We start from the raw sequence: 23,358 nt of genomic DNA, 5'->3' as shown, positions 1-23,358 counted from the left end.
TGCATGGAGGGACGGCCAAGCTGATGTCCTTGGAGGAGAGGTGCAGCATTGTGCTACCTCTGGAAGGCATCAAGGGTTTTGGAGCAGCGAAGGCCAATTCAGGAACACATGCAGAGGGCGGTTTGTGCTTTCCATGCCGCAAAGAGGAAGGAATCTATCATAGCAGGGGCAACAAGTGCAACAGCTCATAGAAACACGTCTGATTTCCGAAAGTGTCTCACCCTTCAGATACTACCGGGTGGTTATGGTAAATATGCTGCCAGATTATTACAGTTCACAATTAAGATTGGTTTTCTTCAAAGAAGTTTTTTTCAGTGAATTTATGTATTTATTTATTTATTTATTTATTACATTTATATAGCGCGCAGGCAGCCCAGGGGCATTGTGGCGCTGTTACTTGTAAGGGAACTTAGTTACAGCATGCCTGCTTCTCCATTCAACCTGCAACAAATGAAAATGTTGGTCTACCTTCCTATAATTTGGGCACCAATTTCTACTATATATGTTAGGTGTATCTTAGGTACACAGTCATCTTAGCTCTACAAATGCTCTCTATTCACAAAGATTTTTGGTAGAACTTCTGAGTTCTAACGCAAAGAAGACCTAATTCGCCATGCAATTCATGATGATGGAAAACATTTGTAAAATCCACAGTGAGGGCATCCCAATCATGTTTGCACAACGTATGCACTGACTAAGAACATTACCCAAATCTAAAATCCTTGTCCATCATGTTAAGTGGGTGTTATATCATGTTACACATTATGACCTGCATGTCACTACTATGTGTAAAGTCGTTAAATTGAAACATGAAAAGAGTAACTTTTGGACACTGACAAATTAAGTATCACCTAGTAACAACATTGGTACCAGTTATAACACACTTGCACAGTATTTGATTACACTCGTGTACACACTATTTATGCATGGCATATTACATTATTTATTGGTAATATTATTTGTTCTGTGTACTACTTTTTCTCACCGAGTCCAAAGAAATTAGGGTGACCTGCACACAAAGACTGCCAAGAACATAACATATTTTGCATTCCAGCCCCTTCACTGTGCTGCCAAATACAAGAAGGGAAAGCATCCTGGGAATTAACCAACAGTTCCACAGCCATCCCAATGACTTCCTGAGAGGAATGCTTTGGAAGTACTAATGTGATCAGGAAGTACTGGACTAGGATTTATGACCATTACCAGTGAGCAATCAGAGCATGACCCATTGCCCTTCTTTATTGTCAGGGTCTGAAGAAAATGAGGATATCTATCAGCTTAACATAACATATAACAAGGAATATGTCCCAGGGAAGGTGATGTGACACTCCCTCATCTTTTGCTAAGGTGCTAAACTAACTTAATCTAAGCACATTTGGAGTCCCCCTGGAGCATAAATGGGGGCACTAAAGACAGGCGTGACACAGCTACGCCTATTCTAACGCCTCCATTCACGCTCTGGTGGATTTTCATTGCTTTTGAAGGTGGAGGGCGGGGGCCAGACAGGAGTTATGCTTCCATCTCCCGTTTGCCAATTATTTCCTCTGGAAACCTCCTATTTACACTGCAGAGTGCAATTAGAGGTGTGAAGAGACTTCTCCATCTCTTTTCACTTCTCATTTGCACTCTGCAGTCAGTGTAAATAACAGAAATTGCACAGAGGAGACCCGTTTGCACATAAAATAAACACTTGTGTATGGGCGCTATACACATGTCCAATAAATAAATAAAATAAATACATGCAAACGTAAGCAGTTCCCTCTGGGCAATTCACACACAGGAGCAAAATGAGCTCCATTATGGGAAGATCCTGGCCATCTCTCTCACCCACAATCCTCCTTTAATACCGTCCTGCAAATGACCCTTATCCGAATGAGGAGCACATTTTACCAGGACATCCGAAGAGGTGCTATAGTGGGGTTTGATGCCAATTTTCTAAGTAATGTATGTTTAAAGATTCTTTACTGATGCAAAGCGCCTGGTAACATGCCCAACGACTAACAGGGCATGTCAGTTACATGTTCTATTGTGAATCCTGACAGCCAGATTACAACAAATTGAATGCAAATATGTCCAGTCTGGAATTCTTATTTGTTATTTGGATTTTTTAAGACATTAAGAGAATACCTTGTTTGATGCTGATGAACAGAAATCGTGCTTTCTTGCTGATGTTACAGCTGATGCTTTTTTTGGGCAGCACATTTGGGGTACAATGCTACCTTCCAGTATAAATAAAAGTTTTGAATTGGCCCCTGATAGACCTCATGGGAATTGTGTATTGCAATGCTGCTTTTCCGCTCTCCTGGACTGAGGGGTACCTTCCAATCTGCACATTGATTGGACCATAGGGTAAGCCAACACATACTTTCTCGCTGCATCAAGTATGCAATATATGTCCCCATATTCGCGTGTGTCGCTAATTTAATTAGGTTGGACTCATAGCAGTAACTCGCCAATTTCTGTTTAAGCCATCTTTTACATGGCCTGGGTTTAGCTATACTAATATTCCGACACTAGCCGGTGAGCCAGGTCATGTGAGTCTTCCTGATCTTGGCCATAGGGACCATGTTTTCATAGGGTTCAATCAATGCGATAGCTTTCAAATAACTGACAATAATAGTACCATTTTCCAGGGATAAACATTTTTCGTACCAAAGGTGACCCTGGAAATGAGCACAGCCATGGTTCCCTTAATGTTGAAGTTCAACCGGAGAAATACTAATGCTAGGCTATTCAACATTCAGAATAGCATTCTAAGCATCTTTGCTTTGGAACAGCTTAACTCATTAGCTAGGTTATGCCCCCACGTTTCGACTCCATACATTAAAACCAGGATAATCTAAGCAGCATATAATAATAGGATAGTTTGACTGGATATCCCTCCTTGACGACCAATAACGGAACTCAATGCATATATTCTCATGCATTTGTATTTAGTCTCATTCCAATGGCACTTCCATGTTAGATTCTCTTCCACAATCACTCCCAGGTATTTATATTGCTTGCCACATTCCAAAGGCATTCCATCATACTTCCAAACGTACTTTGAGCCAACTTTTGCGCATTTCCCCTTTAAAATCATCACTTTCGATTTAATAATATTTACTTTGAGACCATTATCCTTAGCGTAAGTTTGCAGAGTTGTTAGCACGGGTACAATCTAGTATACTCGAATTCTGGCTTTTCAGCTGTTTTTTCACTGCATGAATTTTTCTATCAAAATGCTGGCCTTTTTTTGCGGACGAATTCCACCTTTCATGGGTGCTTTTATAAACTCGCCATACTTTTGTGGTTTCTTTGATCTGCTTCGTTATCTCCAAGAAGTCGTCTAAAATGGCAGGTATTTCCTATTTCCCGAAAAAAGGGCAGACACAATTCTTTGCCGAAAAGTAAGGTTGCAAAATGTTCCCTATGCAGTCCCTCCAGCATATAGCAATTTTGCGATCCCGCAAAATGCAGCGAAAAAGGCAGTTTTGTGCAAAATGCTGCAAAAACTGCTGTTTTTGCAAAAATAAACCTGCAAAAACTACCATTAAAAAAAGAAAATACTCAGGGTACCAGATTCTTAAAACCTTTCAATGCAAGAAATTAAATGCGCTAACACCCAAGCCCAAAAAAGAGCAGCCCAATCCACGAGGGGCACCTGAATGGGCACTTTTTATTAGAATGTGCCCATTCAGGTGTCCCTTGTGGATTTATATGCGCGCCCATTCAGATGGCCTTTTTCACCTCCTTGAGCACACCAGGGGGCGTTTCTGCGAATTTAAAAACGCATCCTAAATTTGCAAGCAAAATGCACTTTTAAATGTGCAGAAACTTCAGGCAACCCTACGCGCACGGGAGGTGGGGGTGCCACTGCATGACAGGGTATTTCTTGACCCTGTCATGCATTGTTTTTAACAGACCTTCCAGGATTTTGCAGCATGAAATGGCAAATTTTGCGGCATGAAATGGCAAATTTTGCAGCACAAACCTTTATTTATTGCGGCATTTTTTAGGGACATTTTGTATTAATTGGAGGGTGTAAGATTGCCACATTGCAGGAAATAGGCATAGTGCAAGGCTACAAGAGAGCCAGGGTATCATTATTATGTATCTTTTGTATTCATTTTAATAGGAAGAGTCCCAGATGTCTCTGGCTTGGCAGAACAGTGTTTGATTTGGCTACATTTCTGGTTTAATGTTCATGCCTATTTAATAGCATTAACTAAATTGATCATTATCAATTGTAATGCTGAAAATATTCCCCTTCTATGTTCTCCAATCCCCCAAACACCCACACACCTCTCTCACCAACACACACCTCACCAACTCTCCATCACAACTTGCATTCCTTAACCTCTCACTCTGTCATACAAATACTCACGTGCTATGTCACACTGTCAAGTCACAATTTGCACTGCCCAGCCCCTGCCACACTCCAAATCATACTCCCAACTCACACCTTACACTCTACAATTCCTCCCGCAATATACAGTCCTTCATTATTTTGTGCTGCTTCTGCATCTTGCATCCTTTCTCCCATTCTATCACACTCTTCCCTCATCCTTTTTCCCAATCTGCAGCTCACTGCCTCTTTCCGGCCAACTGCTTCCTCTCTGCTTTCTGGCTCACTGACCACATGCTCCCTCTACTTTCTGTACCTCTGCTCGCTCTCAGATTTCTGGCCCACCGCATCACTGCTTCCTCTGCTCTCTTGTGCAGCGCTTCCTCCTCTGACCCACTGCTCTCCCTCTGCTCTCTTGCCTATGACTTCACATCTCACCGATCACTCTCCCTCTCTCTCATAGTGTAACCATTTTTTTTTTTTTTAAAAATCTTCATTTTGACCCAGTTCCTCAAATAATGGGGCATTCAAAAAAAGAACAGAGGATATGCTATTTTTAGACAACCCATTTTTTTAAATGAGCAGGTCACCTTATTCTCAAAGGTGACCGGCGCATTTCCACAGGCTTGAGCTGTAGCGCAAATTGTGCTCTGGCTAGCTGCCTTGAATGGTGTTCTGGGTTGTTTGACCGAAGTGTAATTATTTGTGGCGGAATTGACCGTAATTGGTTTGCACTTTTGCCAAACAAGCCAAAATTTACCTTTCACCACCACCCCACCCTCTCCCCTACTTAACTGCTTGGTCGCTGCCGCGTCCCCTGCAACCCTGCGGTGCCAGATCCGTCCCTCTAACACGGGTCGGATCCGACACCACAGGGTCCCTTTTTCGTTATTTTCTTTTTTTCGGTCCCGCCTCCAATTTTGAAGAAAAAGGGGAAAACACTTCTGCAACCACCCTAGACCAAAAATACTGAAGATGGGGAGCGGGTGACACCCCCGCAACACATGTTCAGTATTTATAAAAATCGATCGAATAGTACTGGACGAAATAGGTCAAATTGGAACATTCGATAGATTTTTGTCATCAAAATGGGCAGTACTTTGAATAGAATCGCTCTCCCGACAGTGTTCTGCAAGCTCCCAGCGCCTTTCACAGGGACAGGCCCTCCAGGTGCCTGCCGCTGTAAAATGCGACCCAAAAAATTAATTTTTATCCTGTTTGAGGAACAGAAATGCAAGCGATACACCAGCGGTTCATACCTTAAAAGAAATGCATGACAGGGTCAGGACAGACCCTGTCATGCAGTGGCAGCCCCACATCCTGTGCGCATAGGGTTGCCTACAAGTTCTTCACATTTAAAAGTGCATCGTGCTTGGAAATGAGGGATGCACTTTTAAATTGACAGAAACGCCACTTTATTTGATCAAGCAGGTGAAAAAGGTCATCTGAATGGGCACGCATATAAAATGTGCCCATTCATGTGTCCCTTGTGGATTGGGCTGCACTTTTTTGGGGCGCAAGTGATGAGATGTGTTAGCGCATTTCATTTCTTGTGTAAAAAAAAAAAAGTTGAGAACCTGGCATCCCGAGTATAATTTTTCTTAAAACAGTTATTTTTGCAGATTACTTTTTAAAAAAAAGTTTTAAAAAAAATTGATTTTTTGTTTAAAGATGCTGTTTTTGCACAAAACGGCAGTTTTTGCGGCATTTTGCGCAAAACGGCCGTTTTCGCGGCATTTTGCGGGATCGCAAAATCGCTATAAGCTGGAGGGTCTGCCTAGTAGCCATATAATCAGCCAATATTTACTGATAAAATGTAACAGCTGCCGGGTTATTGAAATTCTGTGAGCACGCCTCCAAATAAACAAAGCTGCTTGCATGTGCGGCCTGATTGAGTCTCTGGAGCAGATCATGATAGATTGTGAAAGTTTAAATAATTTGAGAAACAAATGGGTGAAATCATAGGTGACAACAAATTTAACATGTGGCATGAACTCATAGGAGGCAATTACACCAATTTTATATATTTTATGCTGACATTTTATATACAATGTATTGAGATTTTAGATGAATTGCCAAGAGGTGTCTTTTAATTACAATATATAATGGAGGCATACTTTGAATTATATTAATTGTGTAGAGTGGTGCTACATCCTGGTAATCATGTTCTGTATGTATGTATGTCCAGATCTTACTTGTGAAGAGAGATGAACAATATTATTAAGTACTGCCCAATGTGGTTTTTCGCTGATGTGTTGAAATGTAAATATGAATAAATACAAAGCCGTCTAGCCTGTAAGTATATTAAATAAATAATATTGTAATGCTTCTTGAATCATCATTCTGTCTGTATCAAACATGTCTTTTATGCCTTCAGCGGGCAGAAAATATTCACAACTTAGAAGTGATTCATAGCTTTCTACTTCGGTCTGGATTCCAGGGGATGCTCCCACCAAAGTTAGCAAATCTAACCCATATGTGTTGCATCATAGCCACTCTCACTTGTAACACTGCCTTGGTGATGCTAAGAGTGATATACACAAAACCCACTTTCAGAATATTAGAATTTTTACAATTCTTTATTACAATTGTAATCACCTGGGAACGATTGAAACAAAAGGATCCCTACAGCTCTCTCGAACTCCACAACCCTATCCCAGTCATCTGTAACCACCAGTTTATCTCCGACCCATTCTACAACATGGAGTGACTACTGGGCTTGAGGTAAGTTCTACCTTGTGCCCCACAGTACCTTAGGGTGGTTGAGGAAAACGCAGCTGGATTCTTTCCTGTGCATCACATTTCCTGTGATTCCTCGGTCTAGTGATGAAAGGAAGGACTCTGAATGGGCTGTCTCAGAAGCAGTCATGAAAAAGGTCCCTCAACAAGGATTTCTTTGGTCTCCCACATAGGTCTCCAGTTTTGGCACCTTTTTATCAGCTCCAACAATGAAAGGTTACTGCCTGGTCGTTCTTCCTTGATTCTGCTGTTCTACACTCTGGTGAGGGCACTTGGATGAGTGGGATCGTGCCTCTGGAGGTCTAACTGGAGCTCGCCAAAGTTCTGGGAGGATTTGTTCACCGAAAGAAGTTGCACTGCATATGTTTCTGATTTTCCCTGGTATTAATGGTTTGCAGCTCTGGAAGGGCACAGCATCTCAGGGGATGGCTCGATCTGCACTCCGTCTTGGGTCTGGTTCATCCCACAAGCCAAACCAAGGAGTCCTCCTCTTTGGAACTCTTCTGTTGATAAAAAATACAGGGTCAGGACAGCCGTGGTCACTTCACGGTTAATGGAAGGGTCTGCAGACATATCTGGTCATTTTCAGTTTCAGATCTTCTGTTCCAGTCATCGACTTGCCTTCTGCCTCAGGAACCTCACCTTTTATTCGGATTTCCCATTAATTCCTCTGCAAACTCTCCCTGCAGTTTACAAAAATGAGTGGGTTGCTGTCCAATCAGGACAGCCAGCCCCCATTGTGAACTGGGTCCATTCAGACACATCAGCAGACAAAGGACAGGGGAGTGTCAAACTCCTCCCCTGCATCCTGGCCTCACAGACCCACTTGAGCATAGGCGGGCATGCAAAGGGTTCCCGGCTAAGGCAAAACTCACACTCAAACTTCCCCCTCCCAGAATGTTAGAAGAAGGACTAACAAAGGACAACCACACAGGAAATTGCAAAAAAAGAAAGTAGCCACCATGTTAGAACATAGGTGACCCTTTTGTGCATAACTGAGGCTGTGAATACAGTCTGCGGTAGAAAATAGCACAAACATCGGTAGAACATGTCCAATGCCACCAGCCATAACTTTAGGATTGTCACTGTGACCAAAAAGTCAGAGAAGCAGAAAGAAGGGGGATACTAGGTATCCCTTAGAACCCCCATAAGGTGATGTGTCATAAATGAAAGTGTTAGGAATGATACAAAGCATCCCTCTTTCCTTAAGAACAGTAGTTCTTATGGAAAATGAAAGAATATAAAAGGAGAACCCAAAGGGTTCATGCAACACTACACATTGGGTGCTGTGTGCTGCAAAAGTGTAACACAGATGCCTTTGAGAAATGGAGGGGTGCAAGACTCCATGAAATAAAGTAAAACATAAGTTCCCATGGTTAGAGCACGTAAGAATGAATGATATGATATGATATGATATGGCATTTATAACGCGCCTATACACAGGTGTTTCAAGGCGCGACGAGGCAGGGAGGGGAGGAACAAGGGGAGACAGACAACGATCCTACTAGGCCAGGTGTCATTCAGATCGCGCAAGTGCAGGGGTGGGGGAGGGGGAAAAGTGCAAGGAGAAGGGTAGGGGGGGAAGTACAGTACAAGGTAAGTGGCGTAAAGTAATAAATAAATAGGGCCAGCTGGTGGCAAGTGCAAGGTAAGTGCAGAACAAGTGCTGGAAAGGGGGGGGGGGGCTGTAGGGATACAGAGACAGTCCCGCAGTGCAGAGGGGATTCCAGGGCATCAGTGCAAGTGGAGAGTGGCTGGGCCCAGGACCGAGGCTGTTAAGAGTGGTCCAGTTGCAGAATCAGTGCAGTTTCAGTGAAGAATATTTGCTGTTCAGCAGGGGAGAGGGAGAGAGAAAGCAGAAGCAAAGAGGAAGGTTTTGAGGTGCTTCCGGAACCGGAGATGGTTCTCCTCAAGTTTCAGGGAGGCAGGAAGGCTGTTCCAGAGGGAGGCCCCTGCCATGGAGAGAGATCTACCCCCAGCTCGTTGCTTCGAGAAGCGGCTGACCCTGAGGGAGTTGGAGGCGGATGAGCGAAGGGCTCGGGAAGGAAGATATTTGGGAAGAGAGAGTTGAAGGTATTTAGGACCAAGGCCCCAGAAGGCCTTGTGGACAATGCAGAGGGTTTTGAACTTTATCCTCGCAGCCACTGGGAGCCAGTGTAGAGATTTCAGTCCTGGAGAGATACGGTCCCTGGGCTTGAGGCCAAGGACAAGTCTCGCACTTCTGTTCTGGATGAGTTGCAGAGGGCGGAGAGTGGAGGCAGGCAGATTAAGATAGAGGCTGTTACAGTAATCCAGCTTCGAGAGAACCAGGGCTCGGGAGACAGTGAGCTTCTGGGGGAAGGAGAGGAAGGGAAGAATACCTCTGAGGAGGTGCAGCTGGTAGTGTGACTTCATAGCGACGTCAGAAATATGAGGAGAGAAGGAGAGTGTGGAGGTGAAGATGACCCCAAGGTTTTTTGCATTGCAGGTAGGAGCAGGGAGGGGGCCAAGGGAGGCAGGCCAGAGAGCTGCAGGGAAGGAGGGAGTGGGTGTACCGATGAGTAGAATCTCAGTCTTACTGGCATTAAGGCAGAGGTCATTGGCGGCACACCATTCCTGGATAGCAGACAGACAGTCAGGGATGAGGGAAGGAGAGGGGGAGGCTGAGGGTAGCCTGAAAATGAGCTGGGTATCGTCCGCATAGCACTGGAAATTAGGGCAGAGAGCGGCGATGCGGTGGGCAAGGAGTGCCAGATACTGGTTGAACAGCCAGGGAGAGAGATTAGATCCCTGGGGGACACCGCAGGTGGAGAAAAAGATGTCGGAGAGGAAGGACCCCAGTTGGACCTGGGAGGGTCGATTTGAAAGGAAAGAGGTCAGCCACGCCAGAGCCTGACCAGTGATACCCAGGTTTTCACGGAGACGGTTGAGCAGGATGGCATGGTTGACAGTGTCAAAGGCAGAGGAGAGATCGAGCAGAATGAGAACACACGGAGTGTTGGAATCGAGGTTCAAGAGCAGGTCTTCACGGATGTTCAGGAGAGCAGTTTCCGTGCTTCTGGCAGCTCTGAAACCAGATTGATGGTCATGAAGACTACCAACAGATTCAGCATGGAGGTTAAGCTGGGAGATGGCCAGTTTCTCCAGGAGCTTGCCCAGGAAGGGAGTGATGGAGATAGGGCGATAGTTAGCCGGGCAGGAGGGGTCGGAAGAGGGTTTCTTGGGAAGAGGGTGCACAAGGGAGTGCTTGAGGGGGGAAGGGAAGACTCCAGAGGCGAAGGAGTGGTTGCAAAAGTCAGCCAGGGCAGGAGCCAGGGAGTCGATGTGGTCCTTGATAGTTTTGGAGGAACAGGGGTGAACCTGTTTAGACGAGACTTTCATAGATCGGACTTGTCTGGAAACCTCGTCAGCAGAGAAGAGTGGAAAGGCAGAGAAAGAGGGAGGAGGGGTGACTGCAGAAGGGCCAGAGGAAGAGCCGGGAAGGGAGGGAGGGAGGGAGGTGAAAGGAGGAGAGTGAGGACAGGATGTCCTGAGTTTTAGAGATGAAGTGAGAGGCCAATGCAGTGCAGAGGGCCTGGGAGGGGACAGGAGAGGTAGAGACTGCAGCAGGGTTGGCCAGCTCCTTGCAGATTTTAAAGAGTTCAGCGGAGTTGTTAGATGCCGCAGAGATGCGGGCTTGGATAAGGGCTCTCTTCTTGGTGAGAACGGAGAGCCGATACTGCCTTTGGAGCAGGTGGCAGGCCAGTTTGTTTGAGGATGAACATGAAGCACGCCATTTCCTCTCTGCAACCCTGCACTTGCGTTTTAGGGTGGCGAGATCCGAGTCATACCAGGAGTTACATTTGGCTTTGGGCTTCAGGCGGATTCTCATGACGGGGGCAAGGATATCAAGAGTAACAGATATAGCAGAGTGGAGCATGGAGAGGGCTGTGTCAGGGTGGGAGTCAGCCGAAGGGGCAGGGGGGGGCGAGAAGGTAGCAGCGAAAGCCTCAACTGACACACGCTTCATGGGTCGGATGACCGAGAAGGTGGGTGGCAGTGAAGAGGGTGGCTTTGCCTGTGGGGTAGGGAGGGTGAGGTGGGAGGATAGGAGAAAGTGATCACTCCAGGAGAGAGGAGTGGAGAGAGGGACGGAGAGGGGAAGGTCAGAAGAGATCAGAGCATCAAGAGTGTGCCCAGCAGAGTGAGTAGGCCCAGATGGGAGAATAGAGAGTGAGAGAGAGTCGCAGAGGTCACGAAAGAGAGCAGTGGGGGGACTGGAGGCATCAAGGTGGATGTTGAAGTCGCCAAGAAAGAGGAGTTGAGTGGTTGAGGACAGGAGTGAGGAGGAGAGGTCAGCCCACTCAGAGAGGAAGGTGGAAATTTGACCAGGTGGCCGATAGATAGTAGCCACGGTAAGGGAATGGCTAGGAGAGAGAGAGAGTCGGCAGACAAGACATTCAAAAGAGGAGTAGGTCTGCGTAGGAGTGACAGTGGCAGGAATCCACTCAGGGAAGATAAGGGCAACACCACCCCCTGCACGGTTAGGCCTGGGCATGGAGAGGATCTTGTAACCATCAGGTAGGAGTGTGTCAAAGCTGGTGGCAGAGCTGGCTGTGAACCATGTCTCAGTGAGACAGAGGACGTCGGGGTCCAGTTCCTCAAGAAGGTGACAGATATCAGAGGAGTGCTTGATGGCAGAGCGAGAATTTAGAGTGGCAATGTGGAGAAGGTTGCCCTCCTTGAAGAACTTCCGGGGAGGGGTACAGATCAGAGGTACGCCCTGCGGAGGTGTTGAAGAAGGAGGTGAAGAAGGAGCACGAGAGGGGGCAGGGAGGGAGGGTAGAGGCAAGGTAGCCAAGGATAGAGGAGGGGGGACAGCAGGAGAGGAGAGGAAGTTGATGAGGATTGGGAAGCGTCTATCAAAGAGGAGAAGGTTGGCCTGAGGGCCTTGGACCAAGATGGTCCCATTAGCGTAGACATTGATGATGGCCTTAGAGGAGCGGAAGGGGGCCAAGAGGACATCCCAACGGGTGCCACCATTAATGGGAGTGGAGGAGAAAGGAGAGAGCACAGAGACCATATGAAGGGTCCATAGGTCAGGCGAAGGCACGAAAAAGAGGATGTCAGTGAGAGTTTCCTTAGAGCAGGCACTAGTGTAGGTGTCAGCGATAGGGAGGCCTGGGTTGGAGACCAGGATGTCCTTTTTAAACTTTTTCCTACCAGATTTAGTGAGGAGAGCAGGATAGTCAATGGAGAAGCAGTTAGAGAAGATAGGCGAGACAGAGAGCACCATGGAGTAGGAGGGAGGGGGAAGGGGAGGGAGACAGACGAAACGAGAGCACGCAGACAGGAAGTGAGCGGCAAGCACGAGTTACCACAATTAGAGCAAACAAACAGTAATGCGTATTAGGTACCGGGCCACCTAAGTTTGAGAATCCTGCGAGGGGAGAAACACCCTAGTTTACCACAGTTCAGAGCAAACAGTAATGCGTATTAGGTACCGGGCCACCTAAGTTTGAGAATCCTGCGAGGGGAGAAAACACCCTAGTTTATCACAGTTCAGAGCAAACAGTAATGCGTATTAGGTACCGGGCCACCTAAGTTTGAGAATCCTGCGAGGGGAGAAAACACCCTAGTTTACCACAGTTCAGAGCAAACAGTAATGCGTATTAGGTACCGGGCCACCTAAGTTTGAGAATCCTGCGAGGGGAGAAACACCCTAGTTTACCACAGTTCAGAGCAAACAGTAATGCGTATTAGGTACCGGGCCACCTAAGTTTGAGAATCCTGCGAGGGGAGAAAACACCCTAGTTTACCACAGTTCAGAGCAAACAGTAATGCGTATTAGGTACCGGGCCACCTAAGTTTGAGAATCCTGCGAGGGGAGAAAACACCCTAGTTTACCTCAACTGTGAATACAGTGAGGCAAGGCCCCATGCGGATGTAACCAGGAGTAGGAGGGGTGGGCCGGGGAACGGAGAACAGGTGGAACTGGCGCCTGGCGTCCCCTGCGGACACCTGCAGACACACAGAGAGCCGCACTGTAGGAGTCGCCCTTGGCCTGGGGCCCTTAGCCGCGGGGGCTGCCGGGCAGAGGGCTGCCCAGGAAGGGGGAGGTTATAGGCAGAGGGAGAGGAAGGGGGGTGTGGGCGGGCAGGGAGGCGGGGAGGGAGAGGAGGACCAGGAAGTGGGAGGGGGGAGCAGGAGCAGGCCAAACACCGCGCTCAGAGCGCGAAAGCAAAATTAAACCAAATTTATCTTAAAAGCACTCACGGAGGCCCAGGCAGGGCTTCCCAGGCCTGCTGTTCCCCTAGGGCCACCGGCGACCGCTCTCCACGCTCAGCTGAAGAAAGAAGCGAGCGGGGGGAACGGCCGTCGAGTAGGCCAGAAGGGAAGCAGGCACACAGCCAATCAGAGGGGGGGGTGGGCGGGCAGGGAGGCGGGGAGGGAGAGGAGGACCAGGAAGTGAGAGGGGGGAGCAGGAGCAGGCCAAACACCGCGCTCAGAGCGCGAAAGCAAAATTAAACCAAATTTATCTTAAAAGCACTCACGGAGGTCCAGGCAGGGCTTCCCAGGCCTGCTGTTCCCCTAGGGCCACCGGCGACCGCTCTCCACGCTCAGCTGAAGAAAGAAGCGAGCGGGGGGAACGGCCGTCGAGTAGGCCAGAAGGGAAGCAGGCACACAGCCAATCAGAGGGGGGGGTGGGCGGGCAGGGAGGCGGGGAGGGAGAGGAGGACCAGGAAGTGGGAGGGGGGAGCAGGAGCAGGCCAAACACCGCGCTCAGAGCGCGAAAACAAAATTAAACCAAATTTATCTTAAAAGCACTCACGGAGGCCCAGGCAGGGCTTCCCAGGCCTGCTGTTCCCCTAGGGCCACCGGCGACCGCTCTCCACGCTCAGCTGAAGAAAGAAGCGAGCGGGGGGAACGGCCGTCGAGTAGGCCAGAAGGGAAGCAGGCACACAGCCAATCAGAGGGGGGGTGGGTGGGCAGGGAGGCGGGGAGGGAGAGGAGGACCAGGAAGTGGGAGGGGGGAGCAGGAGCAGGCCAAACACCGCGCTCAGAGCGCGAAAGCAAAATTAAACCAAATTTATCTTAAAAGCACTCACGGAGGCCCAGGCAGGGCTTCCCAGGCCTGCTGTTCCCCTAGGACCACCGGCGACCGCTCTCCACGCTCAGCTGAAGAAAGAAGCGAGCGGGGGGAACGGCCGTCGAGTAGGCCAGAAGGGAAGCAGGCACACAGCCAATCAGAGGGGGGGGTGGGCGGGCAGGGAGGCGGGGAGGGAGAGGAGGACCAGGAAGTGGGAGGGGGGAGCAGGAGCAGGCCAAACACCGCGCTCAGAGCGCGAAAGCAAAATTAAACCAAATTTATCTTAAAAGCACTCACGGAGGCCCAGGCAGGGCTTCCCCGGCCTGCTGTTCCCCTAGGGCCACCGGCGACCGCTCTCCACGCTCAGCTGAAGAAAGAAGCGAGCGGGGGGAACGGCCGTCGAGTAGGCCAGAAGGGAAGCAGGCACACAGCCAATCAGAGGGGGGGGTGGGCGGTCAGGGAGGCAGGGGAGGAAGAGGAGGACCAGGAAGTGGGAGGGAGGAGCAGGAGCAGGCCAAACACCGCGCTCAGAGCGCGAAAGTAAAATTAAACCAAATTTATCTTAAAAGCACTCACGGAGGCCCAGGCAGGGCTTCCCAGGCCTGCTGTTCCTCTAGGGCCACCGGCGACCGCTCTCCACGCTCAGCTGAAGAAAGAAGCGAGCGGGGGGAACGGCCGTCGAGTAGGCCAGAAGGGAAGCAGGCACACAGCCAATCAGAGGGGGGGGTGAATGAGGGGAAAAGGCTCCCCTCATTCAGGAGAACAAGAAAAAGGTCCAGAAGTCCAACAAAAAATGCTGTGGGTTTCACTAGGAGAGGGGATTAAGCATAACACTGATACATCTCCCCAACATTCATCACCACGCCATGTAAGCAAACACACAATGTTCAATCTCCTCTGTGCTTTTGGAACTTTTATAGTTCAGACTTCTCTCCTCCAATGCTCCCCCTGGCTCCCATTGGTCTCTTTATCACATGCTCAGTTTAGCCACGCTCTGGCTCTGAGATATGAGACTTCCTTGAAAGGCTTTTAGAAGGGGTTTAGCCTGCTCCAATTGCAGTCTTCATTTGCAGGTGGACAGCCATGTGCCAAGGCTGCTCCTCTTCCCAGTCACTTTCTCCATGTGCAGATGAGTTTCTTTTCCAATTGGGTTTCGGGAGTATTCCTCTGTCTCTGGTGCGGTTCCTTCTCACTCTCAGTTGGTTTTTTGCTACTCCACCATTCCCTTGGGTTCAGGCTGGGGTTGTTAGGTTGGGTGTTGGGGGCCTCCTATCTGCCCCCCCGATTCGTTCACCCCACCTCTGCGGTAGACTGGCTCAGGCATATGCTATGTGAGGCCACCTACCCCTGTTCCAGAGAGGTCTCTGCTTCTCCATGACAGGGTCATGCCCCTAACCCTGTTACATAAGGCAGTCTGTGTGTACCTCATTATGCAGTGGTATATAAATGAGGAGCAGAATAATCAAATTAGACAAAGGACTGTGTGATTTCAGTTCAATTTAAGACAGCTGTTTGTGCATTATCAGTTTCTTTGAGAGATTTCAGTTGTTGTAGTGCCCTATCTTGATATTCATATTTAGGGTTTGCTTATATGTGAAGTGAAAAGCAAGTGAAGGGTGCACATCTCACATACCATAAATTTGTTCAAACACCTTCATCTCATTCTTGCCTTTACAATGTATTCTCACCTGAGCAAACATAGGAAACATGATGACATTAGCTTTAGTATATGCTGGTATATGCTGGCTCACTCTCTGCTTTTCCACATCTCTTGTCTACAGAAGGGTTGAGATGATTAGGCTGGGTAAAAACAAGGGGGGCCTACCCACTGGGAGATCATTTTACTTTTCGGAGCAGTAAGTGAGGGGGAAGTTGCCTTGCAAATATCTTCTTTCTCCATTTCTCTGTAATGTTGTTCGGAACTGGAAATACAAAGCTGACATCTGGCTACTTGGAATCTTCTCAATGATATAATTCACATAGCCACATGTGTTGACCAGTCCTTCCAAGGGCTACAGACGAATTTCAGATGACTCTAATGCAGCACATCTGAGGAGTTAGGTAGCATCCTCTGCCTCCTTTCTACCTGACCTGGAACATGTCAGCAATTGGCTCAAAACAAGTTTAGTTATCCTATCAGGAAGGAATCTATGTAAGACAATTTCTTCAGCTATATGCCATATTAAATGTTCAAAGACCTCACAGTGAATGTGTCTCAATGATGGCATACACAAATTTGTTTTAAAATAGTCAACAATTGTTTCCGTATTTGTTCCTAACATGCTATGCCAAACAAAGCAGGTACATGTAACTGCCACCTGGTACTTTATATGCATTATGAGATCCAAAGAGATCCAGGGATTTGAGAAAATGGCAACATTTATTAAAGCCTACATAGTCTACCACCACATTTTTCCTCATCATAGAGTGAGATATGAGGAAACAGTCTGATCTTGAGTGTTCTTCAGTAGTTCTCAGGTGATATAGTATAGTATGAATAATGAGGTGTGTCAGGATTACATTTCCCTTAATTTAATTATGCTGAGGTAGTGTACAGCTTATTGAAGAGAAATTGCTACACTCATCAGGATCGATGGTATTGTGGAGGTCCTGTTCAGGATCCAAGACATCAAGTAGTTCTATGCACCTTCATGGATCCAATTTCTATGGATTATGTTTTAATGAAAAATACATATTCAGTACTGAGTCTATCTATGTCATGACCTTGATGTGCGTGTACTTTTCAAACTTTAGTACCTCTCTTAGTTAGCTTCCCCACTTTTATACAGATACCTATCAGTTCTGCCTATGTGCCATTTTCTATCATTGATTTCCTTTTTGACTACGGAGATGGAGTCTGTAGCATCAGTCTTATACTCAGTGTGATCAGCAGTTCAATGGTGGTCCTCTTCTCCAAGGTCCAGTGGAGATCTTAGGATGTGTGCTGGCAAGCAAATGTCCAAGCCTCTTTAGTTGTAGGCATATTCTTGTGCTGTTTTAGGATGTTTCATCTCTGTAGACTTCACCCATCATATTGTGTTAGGTTTCCAAGATTAGGCCCTACAAATACTGTTTTCCTTCTCCTCCTAGTTGGACTGCCTTCAATTTGTATTCATATTAAAAAGTTTGAACCCAGTCAAATGTCCTAAAACTTTCATTGAGGAGTGCCAATTTAGTATGGATGTGAGAATTGCACATTGTATATATACTCTTTATTGTGGACTGTATTGATTAAAAGGATTTTCACAAGCGTAGTGAGGGTGCATCACAGAGTTATAACTTGTGGATATTGGTTTTATGTCAAGCAGACACATTGCAGTGCCTTCCACCCATCATTCTTGCCTTGCTCCAGCTAACTTTCTGTGGGTGTTCCAGGTTTAGCCAATCACAACTTGGTATACTGTCAGACTAGACTTTCAGTCTTTTATAAAGATCAACAGAGCAAACCACTGTCTTCGCACTGGCATTATATGTGACCATTGGGAAGCTAAATAAAATGTCTAATTAGTTAATGAGGTACATAATTAATCCCTAGATCCTTTATATATGTGTTGGCAAAGGTGGAGTCTGAAAGAGAAACATAATTCCAGATGGGAGATTATTTGATGATGGTAACAATGGAGTGTACCTGGTTACAGGAATGAAGGGTAGGGTTACTAGAGGTGAGGGTCAAGGCCTAGCTCAGGAGACCCTTAAACAGAAGTGTGCTCTACCACCTTGAAACGTCTCGTGTTTTCATGGAATTACCAATAAGGATCTCATACCCAATTAACCGGACAGACTCAAAGAATATGGCAGAGTACGACTTTATTATCAGTTCAAATAAAGTAGGGCAATCTGGTGAACAACAAACTGTAGTACATGCACTCAGACTTTAGTTTCGATTATACAGAAGTTGTATACCTGAATGTACGTCAGGTAGGACGTCATCCTATGTGGCAAACTGTAAAATTATTGAAGGGAGGGATTGGTTAAGGGAACATCTGTACCTATATATCATATAAGTATTGATGCCCCTTATATGGTAGGCATGCCTTGAGCAACCTCTAAATACGTATAATACAAATTATAGCAAAATAACAGCAGCGGGTTTGGCCTGTGCAACATTGTATAGCATGTTTCTACCTAGACCCTCTGATTGGTTGGCATTCTCTCCCAATCTTGGACTTTTTGTTCGTTAGCCACACGTAAACAAAACAAAACTCGGGTCCTGAGAGAAACGTCAGACTATTACCCACTTGCCCAATTAGTCCATCATCTCTCATCGATCCGGCCCTATACCAAAGCTTCTCCTTTGTAGTTGACCTTGCAGCCTGTTCTTTGTTTTGGGACTTTCAAGGGAGTGTAGGTACACCATTATCTTTGTCTAGAGCTTAATGAATAGCCCTTGTTTTTGACTTCTGAATCACATGTGAGGAGACCACAAATATGACCATTTTGACTTTCTATTTACTGCTATTTGATTTAATTGTGCTGGGTGTCATTACTCCTCTTGGCCTCTGGAGACTTGATCACTCCACGTTGCATATGCGTTTTGTATCCTTGATTGTCCAATACTTGCCACTTGCAGATGTTTTCTTCTTTACTTAATCTAAGAGAAATATGTCTTACGTACATGGCTTATCCTCTTGATTCCCTTTGTGCTTTGCAATTATTCATTGTTGTGGCATCCTTGATCCCAGGCCATGTCATGATGCATGTCCCCAGTCTTCAGGGCTTCCATTGGGGCTTTAAAGACCACACAATGCTATCAGAGGCTCTCCTGGAGCCAGTCCTGGTGCCTTTGGCACCAGGCTCATACTACTTGACCACATGGAATGAGGTTCCAGTGAACATGGAGGCACATATAGCCCAGTCCTGAAAAACTGAGCTATGCACTCTAGTTTCTAGGGTGTGGCTGGGCCTGGAACCATTTTACCAGGGACTACTTTACGAGGGCTATATAAACCACACCCGACGAGCAGAACATGCTTCGCGTTATTCTGCACTCCTGCAGTGTAACGCTCACAGTGCCAGCTCAGCACCTGCTTACCAGGAGTTCAGCCACACCCTGTTATCTTCATCGGGAACCACGGACCACCAGCACCTGTTGAAAAAGGGAGAAAAACAAGAAGAAGAACAGTAGTGAAGTTCTTACCTGAGAGAAGCAGCCTTTCCAATTCCATCCGAACGGCTCTCTCTCCCACCACTCCTGAGGACCACTCCACCTGCAGAAAGGAGACAAGAAGGGAGAACGAAAACTTACCCAGAGGCATCACTCATCTCAGGATTCCATCGAAGTGGTCCACATGGTCGATGCTCCGGAGCATCACCACACCTGCAGAGGAAGGAAAAAAGATGCCAGGTTAACCACGCAATAGAAAAATACCCATTTTGAAATACATCTCGACGCCGCGCTCTTGCGCTAACTCCCACCTGCATAAATATTGCTCAGCGCCGCATTTAGGAGTCCATTGCTTACCCTGGCATCTCCAAGACCGCTCCTGCAAAATAATAAAGACAATAGTGAAACTTTGGCAACAAGAAGAAATACATTAAGAAAGAACAGTTACCAAGAAACAACTGGTACCAAGACTTACTTACGGAGTCACGACTGGACTGGATTCCACTTACAGGCCGTAGGATCAGAGACGGAACTAGATCCAGTGAAAGTGCCTAAGAACATTAAAGCACCCCTGCATTCAGACGCAGGATGGAGAGCCCATCCTTAAAATACTTACGGTGAGACATAAGCACAGAGGGAAGCAGTTGGAGGTTTGAGGGAGGTGGGAGTCTTGTCCACCCTACGCAGCAAGTTAACTTCTCTGTTCATCATTTTAGGATAAAGCCCAAGTGTGAGTTAAGCAGTGGGACAGGAAGAAATGCGCTCGGACATTCATCGCTCAGCTTTGTGCAACGCCCCCGTGGAGACCAGGTGAGCGTAACAGGCCAATAGACTCCTCGTTATTCCTCACACAAAGCTGGTTTTCCAGTGTCTCCTGACACTGCAGCTCTGGTCTGTCTTGAAGGTAGCTTGACTTGTTACAATACGAGTGCGACATCCATCTTTCCATCATAGCCGCCCTAGCCACATTATGTTTTCTTCTTCAGCAAGCATCTATATGTCTTGTCTACCTTGCGTTTCTGCATATGTACATTCACTTCATCTCTACTCGCTATTTTCTTTGGTGCATACATGTTTCTCTTGCTATTTCCGTTACATCTTCATTCTTAAGTATGTGTATACCATTGTAGTGTGTCTTCATGTCTTCCCTTCAGGACGTCACTCTGACCTTGTCCGATTTCACTTATAGCTAGCTCTTTGATGTCCAATGGGGTGTGCAGACATCCTTCTACCCTTTCAGTGCAAGGGTACATTCAATACGGTTGTCTAAGTGTTATATCGCCTCTCATACACTCAATGCAGTATTGGGATAATACCTGGTGTACTAAATTGGGCTTTTCTCCTGTTGTTCCAATATGATGGAGATGAGGGGCGTGAGCTAGGGATGATGTGGCCACCTGCTCCACTACATAGGATACACCAGTCACCTTCACTAAGTCCATGTAGAACCTACGCTGTTCATTTGAATGATTTCCATATCCAGGACTAAAGTGAAATCCAGGTACCAATTATACTACTGTAACTATACACAGTCACTGGATTGGTTAGTGCATAGAATCTGCTCAATCCTCTGAAAAGCTCTGAGCACTCAAACCCATGCACTGCATGTTATGACACTAACCTTTGTAGAGATGTCATTGAAGAATATTTGGGGAATGCGTGACAACAGACTCATGTGCATACTGAAGTTCGTTTTATAGCAAAGCCGATTTCTCTTCTGATCAAAATTTATTTTCAATTTGATAGGGATTGCATAATCAATCATTAGGAGCCAGGGTGCTCAGTTTTTATGATTACCTCCATGGGGTTTGGCACCATGTACCTGCACACTAATTGACTTTTGCATTTGAATGCTGATACCGCCCTGCAACGGGGTTAGGCACCATGTATCTGCCGCCTAATTGACTTTTGCATTTGTATGCTGCTGTCGCCCTGCAACATGGGTTTTGGCACCCAGTACCTGCAGACTAATTGACTTTTGCTTTTGTATGCTGCTGCCGCACTGCGACATGGGGTTAGGCACCATGTATCTGTCGCCTAATTGACATTTGCATTTGTATGCTGCTGCCGACCTGCAACATGGAGTTAGGCACCATGTATCTGCTGCCTTATTGACTTTTGCATTTGGATGATGCTATCGCCCTGCAACATGGGGTTAGGCACCATGTATCTGTGCATCTGACCTCTCTTCTGCACTTTGCATATGATGTATTTACCTCTGCACATTCCTTTTTGATGTAATCACCTCTTGCGCTTCCTTTCTGTGACCTGAAGCACTGCAACCAATCTCCTAAGTGTAAGTGCCTAGATACCTCTGGGTTTTGTGCGCTATATAAATAAATAAATACATCTGTGTATTATTTGTTTCTAGGAACTGAGAGGTAAGAGAGGGATGGACATCTCCTAAAGGTTTCTGCTTTGTTACTTAAACTCCTAATTTGTGTATTGATCTCTGACTATGGGCCATCACCTCATCACATTTTATTGCAGCATAATCCATGATTTCCAGCCGCACAATGATTAAGTGTGAAAGACCATGTAAAACAATGGGTTCTCCCTGCATCATTTCATCCTGAAACCCTTTCAGATTCATTGAAACTCTGACCCAGACTTTTGCTGTGTTTCCTCCTCTACGTGGGAAATCTGAAGGGTATGTGCGGCGAGCAGGATTCTTATACCCGCGGATCCCTATGCGCTGTGCCTGCAGTTTCTTTACCTACGTAGGAGTAAGTGTAGTCCACAGGCATTTATTATGATGACAACCACCATGTATCTCCGTGGAAGCCACTATAACTGTTTGCCACCATGTGCACATTCTGCTGTCTCTGTCTCATGACAAGCACAACTTCTGTTTTTCTGTTTCCCGTGCAGAACCAGATGTTGTAGCTCAGAGCAAAATCATTCTCCTCTCAGTAATCCCCAGTCCTTCTATAACCTGCACCATTCTTTTCTGAGTTTATTTGCCACAGAGCATTGTCTGCTGGTTCGGACATGCTGGCTTACTTCTCCCTCCTTTAGACAAAGGACACGGGTGCAGCCTTGGGTTCCTCTTAATCCGGGCTCATGAATAAATTGTTTTTTTGAACCCTAGCAGTCAGCTAACTCTGGCAAATAAATCTCTTTTACAAGGTTTCTGAGAGGCGTGTTTTCCGAGAAGAGACAGAACCTGAGATTTAAAGAGATTTAAAGAGCAAGGAAGCGAAGCAAAGCTTCAGAGTTTATATTTACACATTTTCTTTCCAGTCAGCAAGACTCTTTTCAAAACAAGTTATAAAAGGAAAGTACAGTAGTAAAATCAAATGTCTTCCCAACTCTTTGTGTCTTCTTTCTGAGCTATGGTTTGAAACCAGTTTTCAACAAATAATGATCCTGCTTGCAAATCACTCTCCAGGGTGCAACATATGCACACATTGTGTAGCATAAAGAACCCAGCTCTGGATCTACTTAAATTAGAAGACCTTCAATGGCATAGCAACTACTCAAGCTACCTACGTTGCTGTTGAAGACAAAGTACAAAGCAAGACAAATATTGAAAATGCGAAACAACAGTTGGTAACTACTGACCAATTATCAGAAAGAACTAGCGTTTTAAAAAAATTGGTTTAGCTCATTTACATCAACTTTACAATATGTAACACTTTGATTCACATATAAAAGAAAAATAATGAAAAAAAGGAAATAGGAGCAATGGATAAAACCAAAATTTAAAATAAATTCTTAAAATACCACTGTTCATAAAGAGATAAAATCACATAAATCATTTTGCATCCACAGTAATTACAACAAATCAATCTAACAACAAAACGTTCAATTCAATACAAGAAATAGCTAGATTTTCAGGTAGTTATGCTGAAATTCCAGAGAACGTTTATTTGGACCTTCCAACAAAATTAGTCCATGTATAATTGATAAGACCCCAAAAATGTACAATAATAAAGAATTTGTTTGGTTTTAACCGGCCTTGTACCTTGCAGCTGAAAACGACTTCGACCACATAGAAGTGCTACTGTTTTCCACCTATTGCCACACAAACTCAATGAGAAACACATATTAGTTTGGGCTGTCTGTAACTACATGGAATTATATCCACTTCTCAAATATCTCAGAGAAATGAATTCATACGTGAGCATCATAAATCAA

At 46.1% G+C, this 23,358-nt stretch overlaps 1 protein-coding gene across 2 annotated transcripts in view; it reads right to left on the bottom strand.

Annotated features, from left to right (window-relative positions):
• LOC138510294 (annexin A1-like) overlaps nucleotides 1-23,358 on the bottom strand; it is a 211,170-nt gene that overhangs the window by 165,277 nt on the left and 22,535 nt on the right. The window contains exon 1 of one of the 2 annotated variants that reach the window (XM_069625826.1): nucleotides 7,080-7,569. The exons of the other annotated variant lie outside the window; for it this stretch is intronic. The gene's annotated coding sequence lies outside the window, so the exon portion shown is untranslated. Of the gene's footprint in view, nucleotides 1-7,079; nucleotides 7,570-23,358 lie in introns of those variants that run through there. 2 annotated transcript variants of the gene reach the window in all.

Source organism: Ambystoma mexicanum, chromosome 6p (genome assembly GCF_040938575.1).
Source record: "Ambystoma mexicanum isolate Mex_15411 chromosome 6p, UKY_AmexF1_1, whole genome shotgun sequence".
NCBI classification, from domain to species: Eukaryota; Metazoa; Chordata; class Amphibia; order Caudata; family Ambystomatidae; genus Ambystoma; species Ambystoma mexicanum.
Note: the sequence above shows the minus strand (reverse complement) of the source record. Positions and strands in the feature narration are given on the sequence as shown.